This window comes from Equus przewalskii, chromosome 7, assembly GCF_037783145.1.
Source record: "Equus przewalskii isolate Varuska chromosome 7, EquPr2, whole genome shotgun sequence".
NCBI lineage: Eukaryota > Metazoa > Chordata > Mammalia > Perissodactyla > Equidae > Equus > Equus przewalskii.
This window is the reverse complement of record NC_091837.1, coordinates 12798967-12810484: the sequence shown is the minus strand read 5'-3', so window position 1 is coordinate 12810484 and position 11518 is coordinate 12798967. Positions and strand designations below refer to the sequence as shown.

At 54.7% G+C, this 11518-nt stretch overlaps 1 long non-coding RNA gene across 1 annotated transcript; it reads left to right on the top strand.

Moving 5' to 3' along the window:
* The first annotated feature begins 1823 nt into the window (after positions 1 to 1823).
* LOC139084441 (uncharacterized) lies at positions 1824 to 10670 on the top strand. Its single transcript, XR_011541803.1, has 3 exons — positions 1824 to 2180; positions 4864 to 4957; positions 8048 to 10670. It is a non-coding gene; the product is annotated as an uncharacterized lncRNA (long non-coding RNA).
* Positions 10671 to 11518: the final 848 nt, after the last annotated feature.

Sequence of the window (11518 nt, the reverse complement as noted above, 5' to 3'; positions counted from 1 at the left end):
GTAACTGGTTGACAGTTTGTCATAGCTGCTTCCAAGTCTGTCTTCAGAAGGACCCCGTTTCAGGTAAAGCTAAAGCCACCAGGAGCCCCCTCCGTCTCCCGCCCTTCTCCCCCTTCTCAGAGGCAGCCATCCTCCAATTGCATGTTTCACACGGTGATGTGCAGTGATAGACGTTTGTTGAAAAGAATCCAGATAATTCAAAAGTGTGCGAAGTAACATTTTACAGCTACATCTGGGTATATTCTGCTTTTCTCTCTTCCTGAGGCTCATGCAGGACACACAGCCCTGTCTCATTCTGTTAAACAGGCCCAGATTTACACTCAGCATAAACCATCTCAAACTTGCCAGTGTTTCCGACTCCACCGTGGGTGGCTTTTCCCCTCCCCTGTGAGTTCTTGCTGCCTCCCCTGGCCTGGGGGCACCTGAGGGTCTGAGCGCCTTGCTGACCTGTAGAAATCCAGGGATTCAGGGAAAGAAACCCTGAGAGCCTGGCAGGCTTTTCACGACTGTGGGAACACCTGGGCACCTGGAGCAATTGGACCCTGCAGGCTTTCTCACGTGGGCTCTTTACATCCCGAAAGGGAAACAGCGCAGCAGAGCCCCCAGCTACATCGGCAGCCTCAGAGAGAGGCCTCACCTGAAGACCCAGTGCCGCCTTCTGTGACATTTTGGCTTTCACTTACAAGTTATCACTGCAAAGAGGAAGTTTGTCTCTATAACTAGGAAAAATAAGTAGGTTTTTTAAAAAAGTTACTAAACTGAAGGCAATTTTAGTACACTGGCAGCTTGCAAGTGCCTAAGAACCTTTGGGAGGAACACAGTTTGAGAAACTGGTCTCCACTGTGTTTCTGACTGCAGCAAAGCCATCGGCCTTTGTTCTGTTAGTTTAGCTGATAGCGCGCTGCTGAAAGTATGCGATAGGGTCTGGACAGGTGGGTTATTTCTAAGCTTGGTTAATGTGTCGATCTAGGGCTCCCTTAGGCCTCAGACTTATTTCCTGGAAACTTCTTAAAGTGATAAGAGTGGCTCAAGAGCTGTGGAAAGTGACTGGTTCAGCGTCCTCCAAGAAGGAGAGTGAGGGTTCTGTACGTGTGCGAACCCAGGCCCTCCCTCCCTGGCTCTGAGTCACACAGGGCGGCCCCTGTGCGCGCTCCCGAGAGTCTTCATGCCTCCTGCAGGGGGTGCCGAGAGTGCATGGAGTCCCGTGTGCAGGGCGCCTGGCTCAGTTCCTGGCACCGAGGCGGCCCTCACACAGCAGTCCTCGTCCTACATGTCCTCACCTTGCACTTGAGGAAAATGGGGCTGCACACCACCCGTGACCAGCCCCTGGCCAGGCTTCCTGAGTAGCTTCTGCTGCAACCGCCAGCCACAGCAGGGCGATGGGAAGGTACGTGGAGAAGGGTCATCTGTGAGCTGTGTGGAACTTCTGCAGGACTGGGGAAGGCATACCCCCTCCTCCAGGCTGCCCACGGGGAGTCGGCCGAGAGGAACAGCACAGAAGCCAAGAGGTCTTCAGTCAGAAGGCTCTGGGCCAAGGTGTTTCCAGGCTCGTGCACGCCGGGGGCACCTCGCTGTGCTGTGCCCCCAACCACCACACATGCGCACACACACACACTCACACTCTCAGTGTTAGACCGTGTCGGAGAAGAGGCTGCGCTGAGGCCCAGATGGCACCCATGGTTCTCCAGCCTTGCGAGCGTGGAGTCCGAATGGAATAGCCTCCTCACTATAGTCATCATGATACTAACATTTGTTGCAGGCACGTGCTTAACAGATTGCAGCTGACTGCAGAGTCTGAGCCAAGCACATCTGGATCTCACTGAGGGCGTGGCAGAGAGCAGGGGCTTTGGAACTGGGTTCGCGCCCCAGCTGGGCCCCTCGCTAGCTGGGAGGGAGGCGGGGACTAGGCCCCGTGCTCGTCTGGGCTGGAGTTTCCTCTTCTGTAAAGTAGGGGTGGCAGCACCCACCACGCGGCATTGCCTGAAAAGCCCCAGCCGGGCCCTCGGAGGACAGACAGCGAGTCGTGGCCATTATAACTGCTGTCATTATTTCGTTCTAGGGGCTGATTGGAGGCCCTCTCTGGAGTTCGTCTTTGTTTCTCAAACTCCTTGCCAGAAAGCATCCACTGACGTTAGCAGGATGTCCGAGGAGCTCTGGCTGCGTTTCACCCTCAGCCCCAGGTTTGCGGCCCCTCCTTTGCCTGAGCCCTGGCTGTACCCTGAGCTTCCCCCTTGCACTTTGGCACAGCGTCTCCCCCGCCTGGGACCAGCAGCCATACTCCCATCGTGATTTTCTCAGCCGTTGGCAGTTGGGTGGTTTCTGAGCTATAGGGAGACCCACAGGTTGGGTGGCCTGGGGTGAGTGTGGCAGTTTACAGACCCTCCACCAGAGAGCCTGGCTGCAAGTGTCCGACCCCTTGAACCTTCTTTCCCCGTCAGTAAAATTGCCCCGGTAATAGTAATCCTTGTCCTGATGACCTCACAAACAGCAGGGGCAGTAGTGGAAACGTGGGCTGAGTCAGACATGGGTGCCAAGCCCAGCCGGCCACTCATTGGCTGTGGGAGCCTCTCTCCTCATCTGAGAAATGGGCATAATGAGTCACACCTTAGAAAGCATCTTCACGGTGGTGGGACAAGTAGTGCCTGGAGGTCAGAGAAGAGGGGTCACACATGTCTAGGGAGATGGAGGCCACAAAGGATGTGTTCGTTTATTTTCACCTGGGAAGAGGTTTCCACTTCGGAGACAGGAAGGAGGGCATTCGGGGCAGAGGAGGCGGCCGACAAAAGGCGTGGAGAGGGCGAACGGGGGGAATTAAGCTCATCTGCCACCAAGGACAGGAGTGGGCGTCGTGCCATCAGTGGTAGCGGCAGTAGCTCCCTTCCCTCGGGCCGAGCCCTGCGCTCAGCCCTCTGCAGGAGCGGCTGCATTTAACCCGCCCTGGGCACTGGGCGTGCAACTGGTGTGTTCTGCACGTGAGGACAGAGAGGCAGAGTCACTTACAGGAGACCACACAGCTGGAAAGCGCCAGCGCTGGGCTTTGGCCCTGGGTCTTTGTGACTCTGCAAGTCCCCTTCAACCTCCACTAGCTTTGCTGCCTCAGCAGTCGTCTGTGCTGGACACGCCGTGCGGTGGGGAGCACTGGAGATGGGCGGGCCGGGGAGGGTTAGAAGTCAGGTGCAATCAGACCGAGAGGGGCTGCCAGGGAGGGATCTCCAGGCAGAGGCAGGGGAGCCTGGGGTTGGGGGTAAAGAGAGACGGGGGATGGGGACACAGTGACGCTTTGGTGGGGACATGGTGACACTTGTCCTCTTGACAATTTGGCCTGCTCTGGGCACTTGTACCAAACATCAGGCTCCACGATCCTTTCCCCACGGGGCCTGGCCCCACTGATTCCCCGACCTGCTCGTGTCCCACCCCAGGCACAGTGTCCACGGAAGGGAGCATTACCCTGTGGGGGGCAGCGAGGGTTAGCATGGAGTCTGCCGTATGGCCAGGATGGCGTTCTCATCACCACAGATGGTACCAGATGGGCCAGGCAGCTGGCAGGTGTCCCAGCCAGGAGCCGGCCCAGGAAGCCAGACTGCCAGGGAGCTCAGGCTCGTGTCATTCATCCAAGAAGTAGACACACAGGACCTACTATGCTCCAGGCTAGGCTGGTGCTGGGGGTGCAGCCAGGAGGAATATGGGCATCACCCTGCCCTACAGAGCTCGCTATCGGGTAGGGGAAGAGGTATAATAAGCCAAGGAAGAGACGTATGCTCACATACTGTGCCTGGCGGCATGCTGTTAGCATGCCCACTTCACAGCTGGGAAAACTGAGATTCAGAGATGGCAAGGCCCTTGTCCAAGGTCCTGGGGTCAGTGAGTGTCAGAGCCAACATCTGAACCCTGGTCTGCCACGCTCCATAGCTCTTAGCCAGCTTGAGCAGGCAGAAGAGGGGTGGGAGAGTCTTCTAGGCAAAGGGCCCAAGCTTGAGCAAAGCCCCAGGGGCTGCCCTACCCCTGACCCAGAGCCTGCTGCATCTGCTGCATGTTCCTCTCCCATCCCCCCTCCTGGGGGCTGCTGCTGGAAACAGACAAAACTGTGCCCGCTTTGCAAATAAGGCCCTGCAGCAATTTTAAGGACTTGCTGAGGACCCCAGAGCTCCGTCTCCCCACGTCCTGGCAAAACCAGGAGAGCTGACAGTCCGCAGCACGGCACTGGTTGCCAGCTACAGAGCTAAAAGGCAGAGTTGGCTCTGGGAGTGCACCTGAGCCCAGGGCGCTCTGCTCTGCTGTCTTACCATCCCCCTATCGAAGCTCCCCAGGTGGAGGGAGGCTGAGGAGCTCCAGGAGCCCACCGCTTCCTCAGCGCATCACTCCTGTGCCAACAAGCTGCAGCCTCTCCTCGCCAGCTGAGGCAGAGACCAGGCGGGACGGGCCCTGCCCCCTCCACGAGTGGCTGCTGCGTGCATCTGGGAACAGGATCCATTTGGGACTGTGGTGTCTTCTTTATGAAGGCCTTGTTCCTCGGCCCCCAAAACATCTTAATAATGATGATGAACTTGCTGCTGCCTCAGCGGCAATGGCAGAGTTCCCTGGTCTTCCCTGTTGGTAACAAGCCAGGTGGCTTGTCCAGCAGGTGTTCACACTACGAAGCTGGAAGGTGGGAAACTGCCCACCTCTAACCACCATCAGGGGTGGTCTGTATCAGCGAGGGCTCTTGAGCCATGAGCCACGGAAGCCAGCTCTGCCTCCCGTAGACAGGAATGGAGTTGACTGGCAGGTGGGGAGGGCTGGAGGACCAGGCCTGAGAGGGAACTGGAGCCGGGGCAGTCAGGGGGCTGGAGAGCAGAGACTGCAGCTGTGTCTGTTCATCTTCAGGACTCGGCGTGAATGACTCAGCTCCGACCGGGAATCTCCCCTCGTTCAGTGCACACGTGAATCTTCAGGGAAATTCACAGAAAACTCGGGGAGAGTAAGTAGACTGACCGAGGCACTGAGGTCGTTCTTCCATTTACTCAGTCGATAAATATTCTTGGGCACCTGCTGGGTGCCAAGCACTGGTCTCGGCCCTGGGATACAGTCAGCTTTGGGAGAGACAGACACCGAACAGGATGATTTCTGGTGTGTTGAAAATAAGGCAGAGGTCCCTGGAGATTATGTCCCGTGGGGAAAAGTAAATCCCCCGAAAGAAATGGAGAGAATGGATGGTGCGTTCCCAAACAGCAGATATCCGTGGGGGTTCCTGCCGTTTCCAGGGAAGCCTTCCAAGGCCTGCTCTGGCCTCCAGGGCGGGCGGTGGTAAGGGTTCCGATTCTGGGATTAGGCAGACTAGAATTCAAGTCCAGGTTGGCCACTTGCTCACTGTGACCCGGGGCAGGTCACCTCTCCGAGCATGCAGAGCGGGATGATGACTCTTCCCATGTAGGTGCTGTGAGGTCATTCGTGCTCTGCCTGGCACATGGTAAGCATTCTGGTTACTTCCCACACCAAATGCTCAGTCACATTGTATGTGTGTGTGCGCGCGCGCACGCCCGCATGTCTGCAAAGTGGGTCCAGGTCCTTGGGGTGGGGGCTGTGCCTATCAGCCCTCCAGTGTATTTCGTTACAGCTTTAGCCTCATTCATTCCTCCCTCCTCCTAGGTAAGAGTTATTAAGATACCCAATCACAGAACTTCCCCCGGGTTCTTGAACCCTCCCCAAAGCACCCCACACAAGTCCTTTTAACATCCTCTTCCTGAAACACCCGCGGTTGCCCGTGGTATGCGTGCTCTCTCCTTGCACGACGCTATCATCCGACTTGGTTCAACCACAGGTGCGTTCTGCGTGGTCTTTGGCTGGAGCGCATTGTAAACATAAACCCAAAAATGTCCCCCTGAACAGTTTGCCTCAACTAATGCAGCACCTCCGGGAAGGTGCCTCGCACAGCAGGAAACAGCACCAGAGGAAACAAAAAGCAGCCCAAGGGGTGTGCCTTCTGGAACTACCTGCAGGAGACCTGCCTGCTGGCGGGAGGAGGGTCGAGGATTGTGCAGAGGGGGGAGGTGGGCTGGGGGCGGGAGGTGTCACGCCATTTCTCACTGGCTTTAATCTTAACTTCTCATGCTTTAATGTAAAGTGTAATTACAGATTCTGAATTATGGTGGTGAGCTCATCAGGGCTGCCTAATTAATTAGTCAGATTTATAGGTATTTGGTCCTCAGAGATCTGTGACCCTGATGTGTCTCCCCAAAGCTCTGAGAAATCCCTGTCCTGCCAGTCTGCTCTCTCGGGGAGCTGTGGCATTGGGAGAGCTGCTTTTAGGGCTGCCTTGGAGGGACAGTCGGACCATTCTCAGGCAGCCTGGAGATGGTACCTGCCTCTGAAGTCCCCACCCTTTTGAAATCTGTGAGGGCTTTAGCCTAGGAATCCAGAACTGTCAACTACACCCCATTTTTTCCACTACCTCCATCGGAAGCTGTGGCAGACATTACTAATGGATTACCAAACTCCTTCCTGCTGAATCTGGATCCAGCCTCAGGCTCCTGAACACAGCCCTCCAGGCAGCCACTACCAATCAACTGGAATTGGCGTTTTGTCCCAGCCCTGGGATAAGCCCTTCCCCTGTCTCAGCAGTACAGAGCTGGGAAAGGAAGCCGGATTTTGATACAGGAGGCCCGGGTTGAGTGCTGGTTTTGCCACTTGCTGATTGTGGCACATTGGACTCATCACTCTCCCCAGTGGGGCACCAGTTTGTCCTGGCAAAGTTCAGGTGATAATCCAGGAGGGAAATTCATACAAGATAATAAACGTGAAAGTTCTCTGTCTACTCTCAGACCCTGTAGAAGATAAAGATGCAGCAACCAACAGAGGAGAAAGAAGGATGCCAGCATCCTTGACATCCTCTGAAAAGCTGGCCTGACTCCCCCAGGGCCACCTCAGTGGGGTCCTCATCATTTTTCTTCCCTCTGTTGCTCTAGAATGGAAGCCAAGCGTCCACATTCAGGCTGCCCAGGGCCGCGCTCCAAACAGCCGGCTGTCGCTGACAGATGAACACAGGTGTGTTCTTCAGGCTTCTAGACTTTGGAGGGGCCCCATGGCTTTGCTCCTGGAGGGCACCCTCCCCATGGGCATCTCTCTTGGCTCCAAACATCCCAAGGGAGGTAGATGACTTATTACCAGCAGGGAAAGCAGTGGTCAATTCTTTTCTCTTTTTCATTCATGTTTATTACACAAGTAAGCCTTTGTCAAATCCAACCCAAATTCATTGGAAAAAAAATTAGAAAATCCAGACAAAAATGAAAGTTAAAACCAGCCATAATCTCATGATTTCGAGGTAAGTATTCTGAAACAGATCCTTGCATTTTTCCTATGGTATATATACACTCACGTATATTTCTTTTACAGGATTTGGATCATGCTATACACCATATTATAACTTGGGATTTTCTTTCACTTAATAGATTGTGAACACTTTTCCATAGCAGTACATATGCGGACACCATCACTTTCAGTAGCTTTATGATATTTCTTATAGTCCCTTATTGTTAAATATTTTACTTATTTAATAATTAGCTCCCTATTGTTGGACATTTGTTTCCAATTTTTCACTATAATGAGCAGCACTGCCCTGAAAAGAATCCTTATGGCTCCACCGATGTATCAATTTCCTTCTGAGAAATTCTCAGACGCGGAATTGCTGGACTGTAAGGATGCACTTTTCTAGGACTTTTGGACGCGTTGCCGAGTTGCCCTCCTGAAAGGTCGTAGCCCTCTCCAGGCCCCCAGCAGCGCAGAGTCAGCGTTTCTGAAGTCTGCAGGTGGAGAGCCCCGGGCTCAGAGCCCTCCCAGCTGCCGGGTCCTGCGGCCGAGCCGTGAGGGCTGTGGGAGCCAAGCGCCTCCTCTCCCACTCCCCAACCCAGGTGCCTGCAGAGCGCCCACTGCCAGGCCGGGGCGGGGGCCCTCACAGACCCTCACCTCCCCCTGCCATGCAGGCGCCCCGATGTCTTCTCCCAGGCCTGCTGCCCGCCCCTCGTGCCGGGACAGCGAGCTTGTGAGTTATCGGCAGCCTTATTTCCCTCTACAGCTCCCACGGAGTTAACAGATGTACGCACGTCTGAGGCAGTCATGCGGCAAGAGACTTTGGGGCCAATCCTTCCCGTTTTGACAGTGTGTAATCGAGGTGAAGCCATAAATTTTATAAACAAGAATAAACGACCCTTAGCAACATATGTCTGCTCGACCCTTCCAAGGTGATCGTAAATAAAGGCACCTGCTCGCGGGGGAGGGACGTGGGCGCTGCAGATGGCCAGTGACGAGGGCCAGAGGATCTGAGCCTCGGGAGCATCTGGTGCGGGGAGAGGTCACCCAGAGACCCCAGATCCTGAGTCAGCTGGACGCATTTCTGCCGTCGATTCCATCGGTTCTCCAGGCTGCCTTGGCGCCAGTGCCACCCTGAACCCGTGCCTACTTTTGAGGCCGCTTGTATCGGGGCCAGCAGGTCCTCTGGGTTTAGGGGACCCTCTTCTCTCCCTGGCCCCATGTAATTGCTAATCACGTCCTCATCGCCACTGTCCCAAGATGGCCACTCCCGGGCATCTGAAGACTGGAGTCCTTGTCCTGACTCAGCTGCTGCCCACGGGAGACCTCAGGCAGCCGGAGTCACTGTGGAGTGGTAAGAACGCGCTGGAGGACTGTGTGACTTCAAGCAAATGACTTCACCCTCTGAGCCTCAGTTTCCTCCCCTGTGACATGGGGAGAATAGCTGCGTGCCTCGGAGGGGTTCTGAGAAACAAGGAGGCATAAAACCGCAGGACCGCGGTACAATCGAGCGTGAGGGTGAGTGCTAAGTAAATGCTACTCGTGGTGCTGGGGGCCTACAGCGCTGATGAGAGCCTAGCTCCACCTCCTGGAGCCCAGGGGCCTTGAGAAAGTCATTGCTCCTGTGGGCCTCAGCGTCTTCTCTGTAAGCCGGGGATGATGATAATATGAACAGCACCACCTTCAAGGGCTGTTGAAAGAATTAAATGACCTGTTGCCTGGAAGTGCTCAGCAAGATGCTGGATACAAGCCGTGCTCAGTTTGTGGTTATTATTCACATTTACTTACTAATCTCCTCTCTCGGCCTCAGTTTCCTCATCTGTAAAACAGGGGCAGTGATCTCTGAGATCCCTTTCGGCTCTCATTGCTCTGTGACCAAGTTGCCTCTTTCTCACTCTGGGGATCTTGGGGGAGCCGTGTCCCCCTGGTCTGACGGGGACCAGCCCCCTCTGAAGGCCACCAGCGTCCCCCACCCTTGGCAAGTCTACACAAACCAGAGGCACTGCTCAGTGGTCCTCTGCCCTTCCCCTGGGCCTGAAAAGGATAAAACAAGATTCAACAACAATAACTGCAATTTTTTTTGAGCTGCTGGCAATGTGCCAGGCCCGTGGACTTATTCCCTGAACCCTTGGAAGTTGGCATCTTTATCCCCAGTTAGAAAAGATGAGGACTGAGGCTCAGAGCGGTTTAATGATTTAGTCAAGGTGACTCAGCCAGAAGTGGCAGAGCCGGAACTTGAATTCCAGTAACAACAGTAATAATAACAGCCAACAACAATAATGTAGCAGCTAACATTTGCCGTGGAGCGCGCCAGGCCCTTTTAAATACTGGCTCATTAAACTCTCCCAGTGACCCCACGGGGTAGATACTATTATTCCCGTTTTACAGATGAAGCAGCAAGTCCGAGAAAGATGGGATGAGGGGCCGGCCCCTTGGCCGAGTGGTTAGGTTCACACGCTCACCTTCAGCAGCCCAGGGTTTCTCCAGTTTGGATCCTGGGCGCAGACGTGGCACCGCTTGTCAGGCCATGCTGAGGCAGCACCCCACAGAGCACAACCAGAAGGATCTACTGCTGCAATATACGACCGTGTACTAGGGGGCTTTGGGGAAGAGAGGAAAAAAAAAAAGACTGGCAACAGATGTTAGCTCAGGTGCCAATCTTTAAAAAAAAAAAAGGATGGGATGAATTGCCCAGAGTCACGAGGCTAGGAAGTGACAGAGCTGGTCTTGAACCCAGGTCTAACTGAGGCCGAGGCGGGAGCCGTGTGCTTGACTTGTTCACACGGTCTTCCAGGCATCACAGGTCATCCAGCAGCTCCAGGTGCTCCTTCCCACCCTTCCAGGCTGGAGCTATGCAAGCCCCACACACAGGCTGCTGGAGCCCGTGGCCCGTGAGTCCCACGGCTCCTGAAGAGGGCGCTGCACTGGTCATCTCAGACCAGGGATTCTCCCCTCGGGCTTCCGTGGACTTCAAGTTGTGTACAAACTGTGAGCACGTGTGTGCACATCTGTGTAGGGAGAGAGTGCAGGTAGCCTTCATCAGATGTTTCTGATTCTGCGGAGTGGAGAACACAAGGGACATCCCTGAATTTCCTGGGTGTCCCCACCCTCTGCTGGGGCTCCAGCACTGTCTTCCAAGAGGGGCTCCCAGGGAAGAAAAGCACCAGGCCAAAGCAAATGAAATGGCACGCCCAGGTGGGCCACAAAGCTGGAGCGAGCCCTCTCGATAAGCGAGACAGGACCAGCCTGGGTCCGGTATAGCCAGCGAGATTCCAGGGCCTGGGTGAAGTGGGAGGCGAGCCACAAATCCTTCCAGGCACTGATTTATGTAGCATTCATGCGGAATTTATTATACAAAGAATTTTATTCAATTAAACTTGAAATGCGTCTGGATTCTTAGAGGTTCAGTAGTGATAACTGGGACAGAGCGATCATAAAACTGGATGGGCTGTCGGAGGCAGGTGTCGGGGAGGAGGCAAGGGTGACATTGCAGCTGACGGGGGATTCGGAACCGGGGACGTTTGTCATTGGGATGTGTTACAACTTGGGGCTATGGAAATTACTCGGTGAAAAATGCACATTAACAATAGCCATGAAATATCAGTTAAGGGAAACTAGGTTGAGAAATGAGACAGCAGAATCTATTAGTGCCTGACATTGTTCTTGGCAGCCCAGGTTGTGATTAAAATGACTGTCAAGTGGCAGTGGGGAGAGGCGAGGAGCACTGGGCCAGGAGTCACAAGGCCATGTCCCAGGCCCACTTCTTGGCGCTGACTCCCTGAGACAAGTTGGTTCCCATGAGCCTCAGTTTCCTCACCTGCACAGAGTCCATAGGAAGCGCCTGTCTCAGGGCTGCTGGGAGGCCTGGACGAGATGATGTCTGAGGGGCCCTGGTGGGGGCCCGGCTCATGGCAAGCGCTGCCACAGTGCGGGCTGGCGCTATTGTTATGGCGGGTGCTCTCCGAGGGAAGCGCCGACCACCAGCTCATCTCTGGCAATGTATCCCGAGAGCTGGACCTGGACTAGGCTGGGGCAGGTGAGGCACTTTCTTGGGTGCAAGATGTATGGGAGTGCCAAAAAAACCCACTAAGCAACAAAAACAATGTTTTCATGCAATAGTTTAAAAAATCAAAATTATGCAAAAAAGATCTATGATCAAGGTATCACAATTTTGCTGTTTGCTTCCCGACCCTGCGTCCCCGTGCAGCAGGGACAGTCATTTCCCAGGGTGGACAGT